The sequence below is a fragment of the Cherax quadricarinatus genome, chromosome 20, assembly GCF_038502225.1.
Source record: "Cherax quadricarinatus isolate ZL_2023a chromosome 20, ASM3850222v1, whole genome shotgun sequence".
NCBI lineage: Eukaryota > Metazoa > Arthropoda > Malacostraca > Decapoda > Parastacidae > Cherax > Cherax quadricarinatus.
In genome coordinates this window covers 43,441,349-43,457,519 of record NC_091311.1, presented here as the reverse complement: position 1 = coordinate 43,457,519, position 16,171 = coordinate 43,441,349, and the positions used below count along the sequence as shown (strand labels likewise).

General features: G+C 49.4%; 1 protein-coding gene across 2 annotated transcripts in view; it reads left to right on the top strand.

The window, feature by feature from the left end:
- Positions 1-5,849: 5,849 nt before the first annotated feature.
- Positions 5,850-16,171, top strand: part of rols (rolling pebbles) — a 191,396-nt gene continuing 181,074 nt past the window's right edge. Inside the window, exon 1 of one of the 2 annotated variants that reach the window (XM_053781426.2) lies at positions 5,850-6,228. The gene's annotated coding sequence lies outside the window, so the exon portion shown is untranslated. Of the gene's footprint in view, positions 6,261-16,171 lie in introns of both variants that reach the window. The other variant, XM_053781424.2, reaches the window with a different exon arrangement.

The window sequence follows — 16,171 nt, the reverse complement described above, 5'->3', positions numbered from 1 at the left end:
TGTACTCCTCCAGTGTCAGCAGTGCTTATGCACTCCACCAGGGTCAGCAGTGCTTATGCACTCCACCAGGGTCAGCAGTGCTCTTGTACTCCTCCAGTGTCAGCAGTGCTTATGCACTCCACCAGGGTCAGCAGTGCTTATGTACTCCACCAAGGTCAGCAGTGCTTATGCACTCCACCAGGGTCAGCAGTGCTCATGTACTCCACCAGGGTCAGCAGTGCTCTTGTACTCCTCCAGTGTCAGCGGTACTCATGCACTCCACCAGGGTCAGCAGTGCTCATGCACTCCAGGGTCAGCAGTGCTCATGCACTCCACCAAAGTCAGCAGTGCTCATGCACTCCACCAGGGTCAGCAGTGCTCATGCACTCCACCAGGGTCAGCAGTGCTCATGCACTCTACCAGGGTCAGCAGTGCTCATGCACTCCAACAGGGTCAGCAGTGCTCATGTACTCCACCAGGGTCAGCAGTGCTCATGCACTCCAACAGGGTCAGCAGTGCTCATGCACTCCACCAGGGTCAGCAGTACTCATGCACTCCACCAGGGTCAGCAGTGCTCTTGCACTCCACCAGGGTCAGCAATGCTCATGCACTCCACCAGGGTCAGCAGTATTCATGTACTCCACCAGGGTCAGCAGTGCTCATGCACTCTACCAGGGTCAGCAGTACTCATGTACTCCACCAGGGTCAGCAGTGCTCATGCACTCCACCAGGGTCAGCAGTACTCATGTACTCCACCAGGGTCAGCAGTACTCATGCACGCCACCAGGGTCAGCGGTACTCATGCACGCCACCAGGGTCAGCGGTACTCATGCACTCTACCAGGGTCAGCGGTACTCGTGCACTCCACCAGGGTCAGCAGTACTCATGTACTCCATCAGGGTCAGCGGTACTCATGCACTCCACCAGGGTCACCAGTATTCATGTACTCCACCAGGGTCAGCAGTGCTCATGCACTCCACCAGGGTCAGCAGTGCTCATGTAATCCTCCAGGGTCAGCAGTACTCATGCACTCCACCATTGTCAGCAGTACTCGTGCATTCCACCATTGTCAGCGGTACTCATGCACTCCACCAGGGTCAGCAGTGCTCATGCACTCCACCAGGGTCAGCAGTGCTCATGCACTCCACCCGGGTCAGCAGTGTTGATGTACTCCACCAGGGTCAGCAGTGCTCATGCACTCCACCAGGATCAGCAGTGTTTATGTACTCCACCAGGGTCAGCAGTGTTCATGTACTCCACCAGGGTCAGCGGTACTCATGCACTCCACCACGGTCAGCAGTGTTCATGTACTTAAACCAGGGTCAGCAGTGTTCATGCACTCCACCAGGGTCAGCAGTGTTCATGTACTCCACCAGGGTCAGCAGTGCTCATGCACTCCTCCAGGGTCAGCAGTGTTCATGTACTCCACCAGGTTCAGCGGTACTCATGCACTCCACCAGGGTCAGCAGTGTTCATGTACTCTACCAGGGTCAGCAGTGTTCATGCACTCCACCAGGGTCAGCAGTGTTCATGCACTCCACCAGGGTCAGCAGTGTTCATGTACTCCACCAGGGTCAGCGGTACTCATGTACTCCACCAGGGTCAGCAGTGTTCATGTACTCCACCAGGGTCAGCAGTGTTCATGCACTCCACCAGGGTCAGCAGTGTTCATGTACTCCACCAGGGTCAGCGGTACTCATGTACTCCACCAGGGTCAGCAGTGTTCATGTACTCCACCAGGGTCAGCAGTGTTCATGCACTCCACCAGGGTCAGCAGTGTTCATGCACTCCACCAGGGTCAGCAGTGTTCATGCACTCCACCAGGGTCAGCAGTGTTCATGCACTCCACCAGGGTCAGCAGTGCTCATGCACTCCACCAGGGTCAGCAGTTTTCATGCACTCCACCAGGGTCAGCGGTACTCATGCACTCCACCAGGGTCAGCAGTGTTAATGCACTCCACCAGGGTCAGCAGTGTTCATGTACTCCACCAGGGTCAGCAGTGTTCATGTACTCCACCAGGGTCAGCAGTGGTCATGCACTCCACCAGGGTCAGCAGTGGTCATGCACTCCACCAGGGTCAGCAGTGTTCATGCACTCCACCAGGGTCAGCAGTGTTTATGTACTCCACCGGGTCAGCGGTACTCATGCACTCCACCAGGGTCAGCAGTGTTCATGCACTCCACCAGGGTCAGCAGTGTTCATGTACTCCACCAGGGTCAGCAGTGTTCATGTACTCCACCAAGGTCAGCAGTGTTCATGCACTCCACCAGGGTCACCAGTGTTCATGTACTCCACCAGGGTCAGCGGTACTCATGCACTCCACCAGGGTCAGCAGTGTTCATGTACTCCAGCAGGGTCAGCAGTGCTCATGCACTCCACCAGGGTCAGCAGTATTCTTGCACTCCACCAGGGTCAGCAGTGTTCATGTACTCCACCAGGGTCAGCAGTGTTCATGCACTCCACCAGGGTCACCAGTGTTCTTGCACTCCACCACGGTCAGCAGTGTTCATGCACTCCACCAGGGTCAGCAGTGTTCATGTACTCCACCAGGGTCAGCGGTACTCATGCACTCCACCAAGGTCAGCAGTGTTCATGCACTCCACCAGGGTCAGCAGTGTTCATGTACTCCACCAGGGTCAGCAGTACTCATGCACTCCACCAGGGTCAGCAGTGTTCATGTACTCCACCAGGGTCAGCGGTACTCATGCACTCCACCAGGGTCAGCAGTGTTCATGTACTCCAGGGTCAGCAGTGTTCATGTACTCCACCAGGGTCAGCAGTGTTCATGTACTCCACCAGGGTCAGCAGTGTTCATGTACTCCACGAGGGTCAGCAGTGTTCATGCACTCCACCAGGGTCAGCAGTGTTCATGTACTCCACCAGGGTCAGCAGTGTTCATGCACTCCACCAGGGTCAGCAGTGTTCATGCACTTCACCAGGGTCAGCAGTGTTCATGCACTCCACCAGGGTCAGCAGTGCTCATGCACTCCACCAAGGTCAGCAGTGTTCATGTACTCCACCAGGGTCAGCGGTACTCATGCACTCCACCAGGGTCAGCAGTGTTCATGCACTCCACCAGGGTCAGCAGTGTTCATGTACTCCACCAGGGTCAGCAGTGTTCATGTACTCCACCAGGGTCAGCGGTACTCATGCACTCCACCAGGGTCAGCGGTACTCATGCACTCCACCAGGGTCAGCAGTATTCATGTACTCCTCCAGGGTCAGCAGTGTTCATGCACTCCACCAGGGTCAGCAGTGCTCATGCACTCCACCAGGGTCAGCGGTACTCATGCACTCCACCAAGGTCAGCAGTGTTCATGTACTCCACCAGGGTCAGCGGTACTCATGCACTCCACCAAGGTCAGCAGTGTTCATGTACTCCACCAGGGTCAGCAGTGCTCATGTACTCCACCAGGGTCAGCAGTGTTCATGCACTCCACCAGGGTCAGCAGTGTTCATGTACTCCACCAGGGTCAGCAGTGCTCATGTACTCCACCAGGGTCAGCAGTGTTCATGCACTCCACCAGGGTCAGCAGTGTTCATGTACTCCACCAGGGTCAGCGGTACTCATGTACTCCACCAGGGTCAGCAGTGTTCATGTACTCCGCCAATGTCAGCGGTACTCATGTACTCCACCAGGGTCAGCAGTACTCATGTACTCCACCAGGGTCAGCGGTACTCATGCACTCCACCAGGGTCAGCGGTACTCATGCACTCCACCAGGGTCAGCAGTGTTCATGTACTCCACCAGGGTCAGCAGTGTTCATGTACTCCACCAGGGTCAGCGGTACTCATGTACTCCACCAGGGTCAGCAGTGTTCATGTACTCCACCAGGGTCAGCGGTACTCATGCACTCCACCAGGGTCAGCAGTGTTCATGTACTCCACCTGGGTCAGCAGTGTTCATGTACTCCACCTGGGTCAGCAGTGTTCATGTACTCCACCTGGGTCAGCAGTGTTCATGTACTCCACCTGGGTCAGCAGTGTTCATGTACTCCACCCTAGTCCCTGGCTGATGAAGAGACATATTCACTGAGAGTTACAAGAAGTCATTATCACTTGCCTTAAATATTCTATGGAGTCATCCTGGACATTGCAGTCATTCAACAGTAGTTTTAAAGCACCAAGTCATTCCCACTTCACAAAGGTGGCAGCAAAGCAATTGCAAGAAATAAAATAAAATAAAATCTTTAAACTTTCACTGTCCCACATTATCAAAAAAATTTTGAAAGGATTTTACAAATCAGGATTGCAAGACACAGGGAATTTCAACAATTGCACAACCCAGGTCACCATGGGCTCAAAACAGGTCACTCCTGCCTCTCGCAATTGCCAGACCATTGTAACATGGTCTTGTATACACTGGAAGATAAGCTTCATGCAGATGTAGTATAAACTCACTTTGTAAAATCCTTTGACAAGTGTGACCATAAAGTAATTGCACACACACTGTATGGTATAGAAATAACTGGGAAGGTTGGCAGTTGAATGTTTACCTACCTAACTGAATCCAAAGAGTAACAGTAAACAGAGTAAACGTAGTGACTGCTGCAGTGAAAAGTTTTGATCCCCTAGGTAGGGTACTCGCCCCACTTCTCTTTTTCATCGTTATATCTGACAAACATAAATCATTGCACTGTATTATCCACAGCTCGTATAAGCTCAAACACCAAAATTACTGGGAGCGCTCGATGTCCTTTGAACTGTACTCTTTAGAGCGTAGGCGAGAGAAAAATATACAATGTACACCTGTAAGATAACGAGGGGGTTGTTCCCAAACCTACACACCAACAATCTGATCGATGTGGTGAGCATCCGGAAAGTCTTGTCTGAGACCGGGCCGCGGGGGCGGTAACCTCTGGAAGTGACTATAGGTAACCCTCAGGTAACTTCCTCTCCTCATCTCAACGGGCAGTGGTGTGATGCCCAGTATTCTCATCACTGTTGCCATTGTGGTGCAACTGTCTTATTGTGACTTACCGGTTTAAGAATATGACTACGTTAGTGGTTGCCCGCATCACTCCTAATGGTAACACTGGCTACCCACCTCACTCCTAATGGTAACACTGGGTTCCCACCTCACAACTCATGGTAACGCTGGCTACCCACCTCACAGCTCATGGTAACGCTGGCTACCCACCTCACAGCTCATGGTAACGCTGGCTACCCACCTCACAACTCATGGTAACGCTGGCTACCCACCTCACAACTCATGGTAACGCTGGCAACCCACCTCACAACTCATGGTAACGCTGGCAACCCACCTCACAACTCATGGTAACGCTGGCTACCCACCTCACAACTCATGGTAACGCTGGCAACCCACCTCACAACTCATGGTAACGCTGGCAACCCACCTCACAACTCATGGTAACGCTGGCTACCCACCTCACAACTCATGGTAACACTGGCTACCCACCTCACAACTCATGGTAACGCTGGCTACCCACCTCACAACTCATGGTAACGCTGGCAACCCACCTCACAGCTCATGGTAACGCTGGCTACCCACCTCACAACTCATGGCAACACTGGCTACCCACCTCACAGCTCATGGTAACGCTGGCTACCCACCTCACAGCTCATGGTAACGCTGGCTACCCACTTCACAACTCATGGTAACGCTGGCTACCCACTTCACAACTCATGGTAACGCTGGCTACCCACCTCACAACTCATGGTAACACTGGCTACCCACCTCACAACATTCTTGTTTCTTGCCTGTCTCGTAAACCAGTCATAATGGCGGCCAGGGAAGAGTTGTCGCGAGGGGAGCGGGGGACATCTTGTCTCCCCTCAACCCCCCACATACCCTCGTCTCTGTGAGAGTCGAATGCCCTCGCCAGAACCCGCTCAGACACCCCCGGGCAAGGTTGCTGCTGCAACAGCCATCCTGCAGCAGCAACAGTAGCAGCTTCTATTTAATAAGAGTTGAAACCAGATTCAATCACGAGGTCATCCTTCAGAAGACTTCCATGTTGCTTGAGCTCTGTGATTTAAACAAATCGCAGTTATTGCATCAAAGACTGTACAAATTAGTTGTGGTGCCAGTGAGCTGTAGATTCGATGCGATGTTGTTAGTAGGTTGTAAAACCAGTGTTTGAGGAGTGGCACCGTGTGCCCAGGTGACTGCTTCAGACCACTGAAGAGGCATCACAGATGGCCCTGCAGGCGTTCCCGTTGATGCTGGTGTGAGGTCCGTACAGCTGGTAACCTTCAGTGAGGGTCGTCAGCAAGCAGAACCACCAGTAAGCCTCCAGTATTACTCTCTGTATTCGAGGTAAGATGATTAGGACACGTGTGCAACAGTTGGGTATCTTTATTGTTGTAGGTAAATGGTTCAGAAAACCTACAAGTTGATAAATTAAATACTTGGGCATCTTTATTGTGGAAACGTTTCTCTACAGTGGCTTCATCGGTATAGTACAAAGATGAATAGTAAAGATCAGAAGGAGATTGAGGTAATCAGTCCCTCAGCCTGGAGTTGATGTAATCAATCCATCAGTCTTATCAAGATCGACTCCAGGCTGAGGGACTGATTACCTCAACTTCTGATCTTCACTATTCTTTGTATTGGACTGACGAAGCCACTGTGTGGCGAAACGTTTCCACAGTAAAGATACCCAAGTGTTGCCCATGTGTGTAATTTATCATCCTTATTATTGAAACGTTCGCCTACGCGGTAAGCTTCTTCAGTCTAATACGGAGGAGAATGTATTGTAGGGAGCAGTAGTGCTAGTGAGATAATGATGATGTAATCAGCCTTAGCCACCACCTTGTCGGAATATTATACCATTTTCAATATATCCGAGGTAAGTTAGACTTGAGGCTCATTTTATGGGGAACTAGACACATGTGCAACACCTAGGTGTCTTTGAGGTAAAGCTCCCCAGGTGTTGCATGTGTCTAATACCTTGTCTAATGTTTGATATTTTATTTTTTAATTACGATAACAGTCTGGTTGACATGACCATCCAGAAGAATTTACAGGTTAGAGTTACCTTACCTCAGCATATTTCAAAGCAAAAATAGTAGTAGTATTCACTAGGTATCAGAGGAAAGTTTACCGTAATTAAGACATCGGGCTAATTAATAGCGACCATCCAGGAGGGTAGTACCTCCTTGGATGAAATGTCTCTGGATAGCTCATCCAGACAGGTACTATCTTCCTGGATGGCTCATCCAGGGAGGTACTATCTCTGGATGGTTCATCAAGGGAGGTACTGTCTCCCTGAATAGTTCGTCCTAGGAGGTACTGTCTCAAGGTGGTTCATCTAGGGAGGCACTGTCTCTGGATTGTTAATCCAGGGAGGTACTATCTGGATGGGTCACCCAGGGAGGAACTATCTGGATAGTTTATGGTTCATATATGTCTGTATTAACAGGTGTTTCTGCTGCTAAATGGTAATTGTAGAGGAGGTGACGCATGTCCACCTAGAATCGATTTCTGAGCTCACTGACCCCGCGGGCCAGTGAGCAGACCTTTTGGTTGCTGGCCTGATAAACCAGGCTGTTGGTACCAGGCGCACTCGGTCCAACTTATATACCACAGCCAAGTTGATCAGGAACTAACTTAAGGAATTTAAGTTCCCTCTTGAAGACAACCAGGGATTTGTTGGCAATTCCCCTTAAGTACAGTGGGAGTGTAATGAGGAGTCTTGGACCCCTTATACTTATTGAGTTCTCTTAGTGTACCCGTCTCGCTCCTGCTTTTCTTTGGGGATATTTTTCACCGTCTGTCACGCCTCTTGTTTCGTATGGAGTGATTTCAGTGTGCAAATTTGGAATGAATCACTAGAATAATCCAGGTGTGATTATGGTACGTCTTTCTCTCCTGCGTTCCAGGGAGTCCATTTCAAGTGACTTTAAGCATTACAAGTGGTTTAGATGCTTGACTAAATGAAGATTCTCCGGAGGTTTTCCAGTCTAGAGAAAAATGAGAGAATTGAAGAGTATCATTGACTCGGCATCTCTTTGCTTTAAATGTTCAAGTTATCAGTGTTGTCGCTATCATTTTCCTGGTCGTTACAATAATAACGTTGTGATCCTTGAATGTGAGATCTTCCGACATTGTTACTCCCAAGTCCCTCATTGAATTTCTGCTCTGTAGGATGATTTCCCCTCAAGGGAGGTTACCTGATGCTGGTGAGGGGCTCTTGATCTAGGGAATTGGATCTGTGCTTCAGTTTCCTGAATTGAGCCTGAATGCCTTCCAACGCCCCCTCACAAGCGCTGTATAATCGCTACGGGTTTAGCGCTCCCCATGATAATAATGTAGAATGATTTGAATTTGTCTTGTACCCCGTCCCAGTTTTTAATTCCTTATTTTCCCCATAGAGTTACTGTAATTTGTCCTCGTTAACCACCAAGTGGCTCACTGAAAGACTTGGTTTGATAAACGAGACACGTGCAACATTTATATCTTTATTCTGGAAACGTTTCGCCATGCAGTGGCTTCTTCAGTCCAGTGCAGAGAAAGGTGGAAGATGAGTTTAAGGTAATCAGTCCCTTAGCCTGGAGTCGATGTGTTGAGTCCATCGACTCCAGGTTGAGGGATTAATTTGTTCAAACTCATCTTCCACCTCTCTGTATTGGACTGAAGAAGCCACTTCCTGACGAAACGTTTCCAGAATAAAGATACCCAAAATGTTGCACAAGTGTCTCGTTTAGCAACTTGTCACTTTTATAAACCATGTATTCACAAGACTTGGCTTGTATCAGCTTGACTTGAGAGTCTGGTCCCAAATCTGCACACTGTCATAACATACTGAAGTGAGAGATATACGATAAAGTGTAAGCTGAACCTAGTAAAACGCAGGGGAGTGGTGTAAACATCAGTGTTCCCAGAGTTTTAAACGTCTTGCCAAACTCTATTAGAAACACTGCTGGGACAAATGTAGAAATCTTTAAGAGAAAACTCGACAAGGATCTCCAGCAAGAGCCGGATCAACTAGGTTGTGATGCATATGTGGACCAGCGGGCCGCCAGCAGCATCAACTTGGTTGACCAGGCAAGCACCAGACAAGCCGGGCTGCGAGAGTAGGAAAACTCTCGAAACCCAATGAAGGTGAAGGTAGGATTCGCTGCGTTCTCAATGAACGCTGCTCACATACGGACGGTATATAATGGTGCTGTAATTGTGTCGGTAGTACACCATTTCCGGTTCTTAAGTTATCTGAAGTTGCTTGTTGAATAACCTGACAGATGGGTTTGAAGCCGGCATGATTGGTCCTCTCTAGCTAACATGCCAGGTCCTCACTAGATAGCCTGACTGGTCCTCCCTAGATAGCATGTTTACCAGACTATTTTTATGTCAGTGGTTACGTAGTGGAAGGAAGTATAGCTCAGCCTCTGTAGTCTGGCCCACGACGTGCAAAAAGTTGTGTCTGTATGTGTGCAGCTGTAAATAGAATAGTTGCTCGGTCAATTCCTGGCGGCCTCTTCCTCCAGGCTCTACCATCGGCCTCATTGCGTCTCCCTGTTGCTGTTACTTCACAGTCGCTATTTCCATTCTAATACTCTACTATCACCATCCATGCCATCACCACTGATACCCTGCCATCATCATCACCACCACAAGACTCCTTCCAAACAGGTTGGGAAAGTCCTGCGAGTCTACTCGTGCTTATAACCTCTTACCAGACAACGCTCATAAGCAGGAGAAGGATGTACATGATAGACGTACAGAATACTCCTTGGCTTTCATAAAACAGACAGTTATTGACTAGAAGAAAGGAAATAAGGGATAAGGGGGTTATAGATGAACTTGGTTTTGTTGTGGTTTACAGGGACACTGACAGCTTTCGCCGTATGTTCTTGTTTATAAGGCTACCGGCAACTTGCACCATATCTGTATCAACCCGCCTTGTTATCCTGTAGATGGACGCTATAGAGGCAAGCGAGTCGCAGCTTCATCACGAAGTACTACTTCAGTCGGAGAATGGTCGGAAAATAACTGGATAGATAAGGAAGAGGTGGAACCAGATTTGAAACATAGTTTTAAGAGTATTATAGAGCAGCAACCATAAGTCTAGGAATTTGAAAGTGGAAATGGAAATAAGTCACTTTTGACTTTTTTTTTTGGGGGGGGGGGGGTTATCCTAGATAATTTACACTATGATAATTATGCTTGTGTACCTGTGCCTAAATAAACTCACTTATTCTTGAGGTATTCTGACACTGACTGGGAAGGCCAGGAGCCAAAGACTCGAACCACAGGACCCGAATTAAGTGAGAACACACAGGTTGAAATTTAATGAAAATGCTGAACGACATCGATGAATGAAAATGTTGAGAAATATCTATTTTTTATTTCTCATAAAATATTAGGATATTTTTACTCTTATTGACTGTGACAAAGTTGTGATCCTTCACCCACTGTCCTCGTGGAGTAGCATAGCCGTGATCCTTCACCCACTGTCCTCGTGGAGTAGCATAGCCGTGATCCTTCACCCACTGTCCTCGTGGAGTAGCACAGCCGTGATCCTTCACCCACTGTCCTCGTGGAGTAGCACAGCCGTGATCCTTCACCCACTGTCCTCGTGGAGTAGCACAGCCGTGATCCTTCACCCACTGTCCTCGTGGAGTAGCACAGCCGTGATCCTTCACCCACTGTCCTCGTGGAGTAGCACAGCCGTGATCCTTCACCCACTGTCCTCGTGGAGTAGCACAGCCGTGATCCTTCACCCACTGTCCTCGTGGAGTAGCATAGCCGTGATCCTTCGCCCACTGTCCTCGTGGAGTAGCACAGCCGTGATCCTTCACCCACTGTCCTCGTGGAGTAGCATAGCCGTGATCCTTCGCCCACTGTCCTCGTGGAGTAGCATAGCCGTGATCCTTCACCCACTGTCCTCGTGGAGTAGCATAGCCGTGATCCTTCACCCACTGTCCTCGTGGAGTAGCACAGCCGTGATCCTTCACCCACTGTCCTCGTGGAGTAGCATAGCCGTGATCCTTCACCCACTGTCCTCGTGGAGTAGCATAGCCGTGATCCTTCACCCACTGTCCTCGTGGAGTAGCATAGCCGTGATCCTTCGCCCACTGTCCTCGTGGAGTAGCACAGCCGTGATCCTTCACCCACTGTCCTCGTGGAGTAGCACAGCCGTGATCCTTCACCCACTGTCCTCGTGGAGTAGCACAGCCGTGATCCTTCACCCACTGTCCTCGTGGAGTAGCACAGCCGTGATCCTTCACCCACTGTCCTCGTGGAGTAGCATAGCCGTGATCCTTCACCCACTGTCCTCGTGGAGTAGCACAGCCGTGATCCTTCACCCACTGTCCTCGTGGAGTAGCACAGCCGTGATCCTTCACCCACTGTCCTCGTGGAGTAGCATAGCCGTGATCCTTCACCCACTGTCCTCGTGGAGTAGCATAGCCGTGATCCTTCGCCCACTGTCCTCGTGGAGTAGCATAGCCGTGATCCTTCACCCACTGTCCTCGTGGAGTAGCATAGCCGTGATCCTTCACCCACTGTCCTCGTGGAGTAGCATAGCCGTGATCCTTCGCCCACTGTCCTCGTGGAGTAGCATAGCCGTGATCCTTCACCCACTGTCCTCGTGGAGTACCATAGCCGTGATCCTTCACCCACTGTCCTCGTGGAGTAGCATAGTCGTGATCCTTCACCCACTGTCCTCGTGGAGTAGCATAGCCGTGATCCTTCACCCACTGTCCTCGTGGAGTAGCACAGCCGTGATCCTTCACCCACTGTCCTCGTGGAGTAGCACAGCCGTGATCCTTCACCCACTGTCCTCGTGGAGTAGCACAGCCGTGATCCTTCACCCACTGTCCTCGTGGAGTAGCACAGCCGTGATCCTTCACCCACTGTCCTCGTGGAGTAGCACAGCCGTGATCCTTCACCCACTGTCCTCGTGGAGTAGCACAGCCGTGATCCTTCACCCACTGTCCTCGTGGAGTAGCACAGCCGTGATCCTTCACCCACTGTCCTCGTGGAGTAGCACAGCCGTGATCCTTCACCCACTGTCCTCGTGGAGTAGCATAGCCGTGATCCTTCACCCACTGTCCTCGTGGAGTAGCATAGCCGTGATCCTTCACCCACTGTCCTCGTAGAGTAGCATAGACTGATCATTCACCCACTGTCCTCGTGGAGTTGCATAGCCGTGATCCTTCACCCACTGTCCTCGTGGAGTAGCATAGCCGTGATCCTTCACCCACTGTCCTCGTGGAGTAGCATAGACTGATCCTTCACCCACTGTCCTCGTGGAGTAGCATAGACTGATCCTTCACCCACTGTCCTCGTGGAGTAGCATAGCCGTGATCCTTCACCCACTGTCCTCGTGGAGTAGCATAGCCGTGATCCTTCACCCACTGTCCTCGTGGAGTAGCATAGCCGTGATCCTTCACCCACTGTCCTCGTGGAGTAGCATAGCCGTGATCCTTCACCCACTGTCCTCGTGGAGTAGCATAGCCGTGATCCTTCACCCACTGTCCTCGTAGAGTAGCATAGACTGATCATTCACCCACTGTCCTCGTGGAGTTGCATAGCCGTGATCCTTCACCCACTGTCCTCGTGGAGTAGCATAGCCGTGATCCTTCACCCACTGTCCTCGTGGAGTAGCATGGACGTGATCCTTCACCCACTGTCCTCGTGGAGTAGCATGGACGTGATCCTTCACCCACTGTCCTCGTGGAGTAGCATGGACGTGATCCTTCACCCACTGTCCTCGTGGAGTAGCATGGACGTGATCCTTCACCCACTGTCCTCGTGGAGTAGCATGGACGTGATCCTTCACCCACTGTCCTCATGGAGTAGCATGAACGTGATCATTCACCCACTGTCCTCGTGGAGTAGCATGGACGTGTTCCTTCACCCACTGTCCTCATGGAGTAGCATGAACGTGATCATTCACCCACTGTCCTCGTGGAGTAGCATGGACGTGATCCTTCACCCACTGTCCTCATGGAGTAGCATGAACGTGATCATTCACCCACTGTCCTCGTGGAGTTGCATAGCCGTGATCCTTCACCCACTGTCCTCATGGAGTAGCATGGACGTGATCCTTCACCCACTGTCCTCGTGGAGTAGCATGGACGTGATCCTTCACCCACTGTCCTCGTGGAGTAGCATGAACGTGATCATTCACCCACTGTCCTCGTGGAGTAGCATGGACGTGATCCTTCACCCACTGTCCTCGTGGAGTAGCATGAACGTGATCATTCACCCACTGTCCTCGTGGAGTAGCATGAACGTGATCCTTCACCCACTGTCCTCGTGGAGTAGCATGAACGTGATCATTCACCCACTGTCCTCGTGGAGTAGCATGAACGTGATCCTTCACCCACTGTCCTCGTGGAGTAGCATGGACGTAATCATTCACAAACATATTAAGCAAATATCCTACATTTGATTGCAACAGATAAGACAACTGTAGACATAAATCCAGGTGTACTTCAGTTAGGGACTGTACATTAACATCTCCATACAAAGCAGGTGAAATCGCAGATCTAGAGAGTGTACAGAGATCCTTTACTGCACGTATAAGTTCTGTCAAGCACCTTAACTACTGGGAACGCTTGGAAGCACTTGACTTGTACTCGTTGGAACGCAGGAGGGAGAGATATATCATAATCTACACTTGGAAAATCTTGGAAGGAATGGTCCCAAATCTGCACACAGAAATCACTCCCTACGAAAGTAAAAGACTGGGCAGGCGATGCAAAATGCCGCCAATAAAAAGTAGGGGCGCCATTGGTACACTAAGAGAAAACACCATAAGTGTCCGGGGCCCAAAACTGTTCAACAGCCTCCCATCAAGCATTAGGGGAATTGCCAATAAACCCCTGGCTGCCTTCAAGAGAGAGCTAGACAGATACCTAAAGTCAGTGCCGGATCAGCCGGGCTGTGGCTCGTACGTTGGACTGCGTGCGGCCAGCAGTAACAGCCTAGTTGATCAGGCCCTGATCCATCGGGAGGCCTGGTCATGGACCGGGCCGCGGGGGCGTTGATCCCCGGAATAACCTCCAGGTAGCCCTTTTGTTTATCCATATGTTCTTGCCTTACCATCCACAGGGTGGATATGGGATGCTAAATAAACTAGCCACTATCATCCATAGGATGAAAAGGGTGAAAAATGAACGAGCCACTTCGGCGACAAAATCTAATCTAAATCTAATCGTGTGCTTTCAACCATTGGGTAGAAGTACATTAATTATAAGCTGAGTTCAAGGTTTCTCAGAGTTAAAGGATTCAACAGTTCTTTCCTTGGTGCAGTGCTAACCTGGTCAAGGACTGGGCTGCGGGGGCGCTGACCCCTGGAACACCCTCCAGTTAGAGGTGTGTCGCAGTACACAGCCCGTCTTCATAGTAGCTAGGTCACACTTTCGCATAGTGTTTGTATCCCATTTCCTCTTTACGTTAGGTTAAGTTACGTCGGGAAAAACTATAAGATAGACGATCAGAGTTTCTGCGCCGTTAACAGAGAACGTGCAGCCACTGCCCGCTGCTGGTATAACTATGTCGTATTTCAACTGTTGAAGGTGCCGTCAGCAGCCACCCATTGGACTGTTTTTTACAACAGTGCTATGTTGTCTGTGGTTAAGAGGACGGGCTGTATCACACCAGTGGCACATACTAGGAAGGAAGGATAGGGGGTACGCAAAGGGGGCCGAAGCCCCTCCCTCTCCCAGACGCAAATATATATTTTTAAAATTAATGGTTAATTTTCACTGTGGCCACAAGGGCATGATGGTCTTAAGAAATTTCACGTACATACTGAAAACGTACTTTTAAAAGCAATTTATTTGATATATTCAACATCTTGTGATTTGTAAGCCTCGCCTAGCTTGAAAATCCTGGCTTAAAACCCTCTCCTTCCCCCATCCTCACCCCGAGAATGAAAACCTGAGTCACATTCACCTCTCCTATTTTGTCACGTCACAGTAACCCCTCGTAGGTGTGACATGTCACAATAACCTCAGAATAACCAGCTGTTAGGGAGAACCCAACCAGGCACCCCAGTAGAAATAAGTCACTTTGACTTTTTGGGGGGTTATCTTGGGTAATTTACACACTAAACTATATACAATACTGCGACTGGCCGGGGATCGAACCCGTGACATTTACCCAGCCACAGGTTTGATCCTGGGTCAGTTGCAGTATTGTATTTGCTTAAAACCACTTTGTTCTGTGGATTCATTAATATGTTAAACTATGTATGATAATTGTTCTTAAGTGTACTTGTACGTAAATAAATTTACTTACACAGCTGTAAGATGATGCACGTGGCTTATGTAGGTGGTAAATATAGACCTGGACCCCTACACTCCTTCCTTTACGCCCCTTCCTTCCCTCTCTTCTCCTTTTACCCCTCCCTTTCCCTTTCACCCCCTCCCTTCCTTCCCATCTATAACTGAAATATTTCTTCCGTTCCCTTGTTTGCCTCTGTCTTCACAGTCTCACGATCTTATCTGTCTGTCATTATTTTGGTCTGTCCCACCTACTTTCTTTGACTCATCACGTGTATCTTTTTTCTGTCTGGTTTACTTCCTGTCTGGGTTTCCGTCTGTCTTTTTCCTGTCACTAAATTTAGGATATAGTATGCTCAAAATCTCTGACGTATTATTTGGGTAAATAAGATTCGAGAAATTTGGATCAGGTATCCTAAATTTGCTTGTAACACAAAATAACAATTCCTAGTTCCTGAGCATTTTGTATATCCATGCAAAACAACCACAAGGGGAGTTCAATTATAGCTCTAGGCCTTTCGTGTTGCAATCAACACATCGTCAGAAGCTTGCAGATTTGCAGAAATGAGTAAGAAAATGTTAGCTTTGCTAGGCAAAGCGTCCCTCTGAATGAATCTATTGAGATTTTCTTACTAATTTCTGCAAATTTGCAACCTCCTGACAGTGTGTTGATTGCAACACGAAAGCCCTAGAGCTATTCAACTCCCCCTTTGATTGTTTTGCATTCCGTGTCACTTGTTTGCGATACTTGCATAAATTGTATATCCATATGTTCCGACACTACCGTCCGCTTGATACATAATAAACTAACCACTTCTCTTACAAAATCTAAAATTTAGCCGTCTAACCGTCTTGTAATAGGGGAAGACGCAGAAAGAACTGAACCTGACGATCTTGGCAGAGAGGACACGGGGAGATATGATTATGAACTACAAAATTTTTGAGGGAGATGGGAGAGATTGAAAAAAAAGAGGACCGGGGACAAAAGTA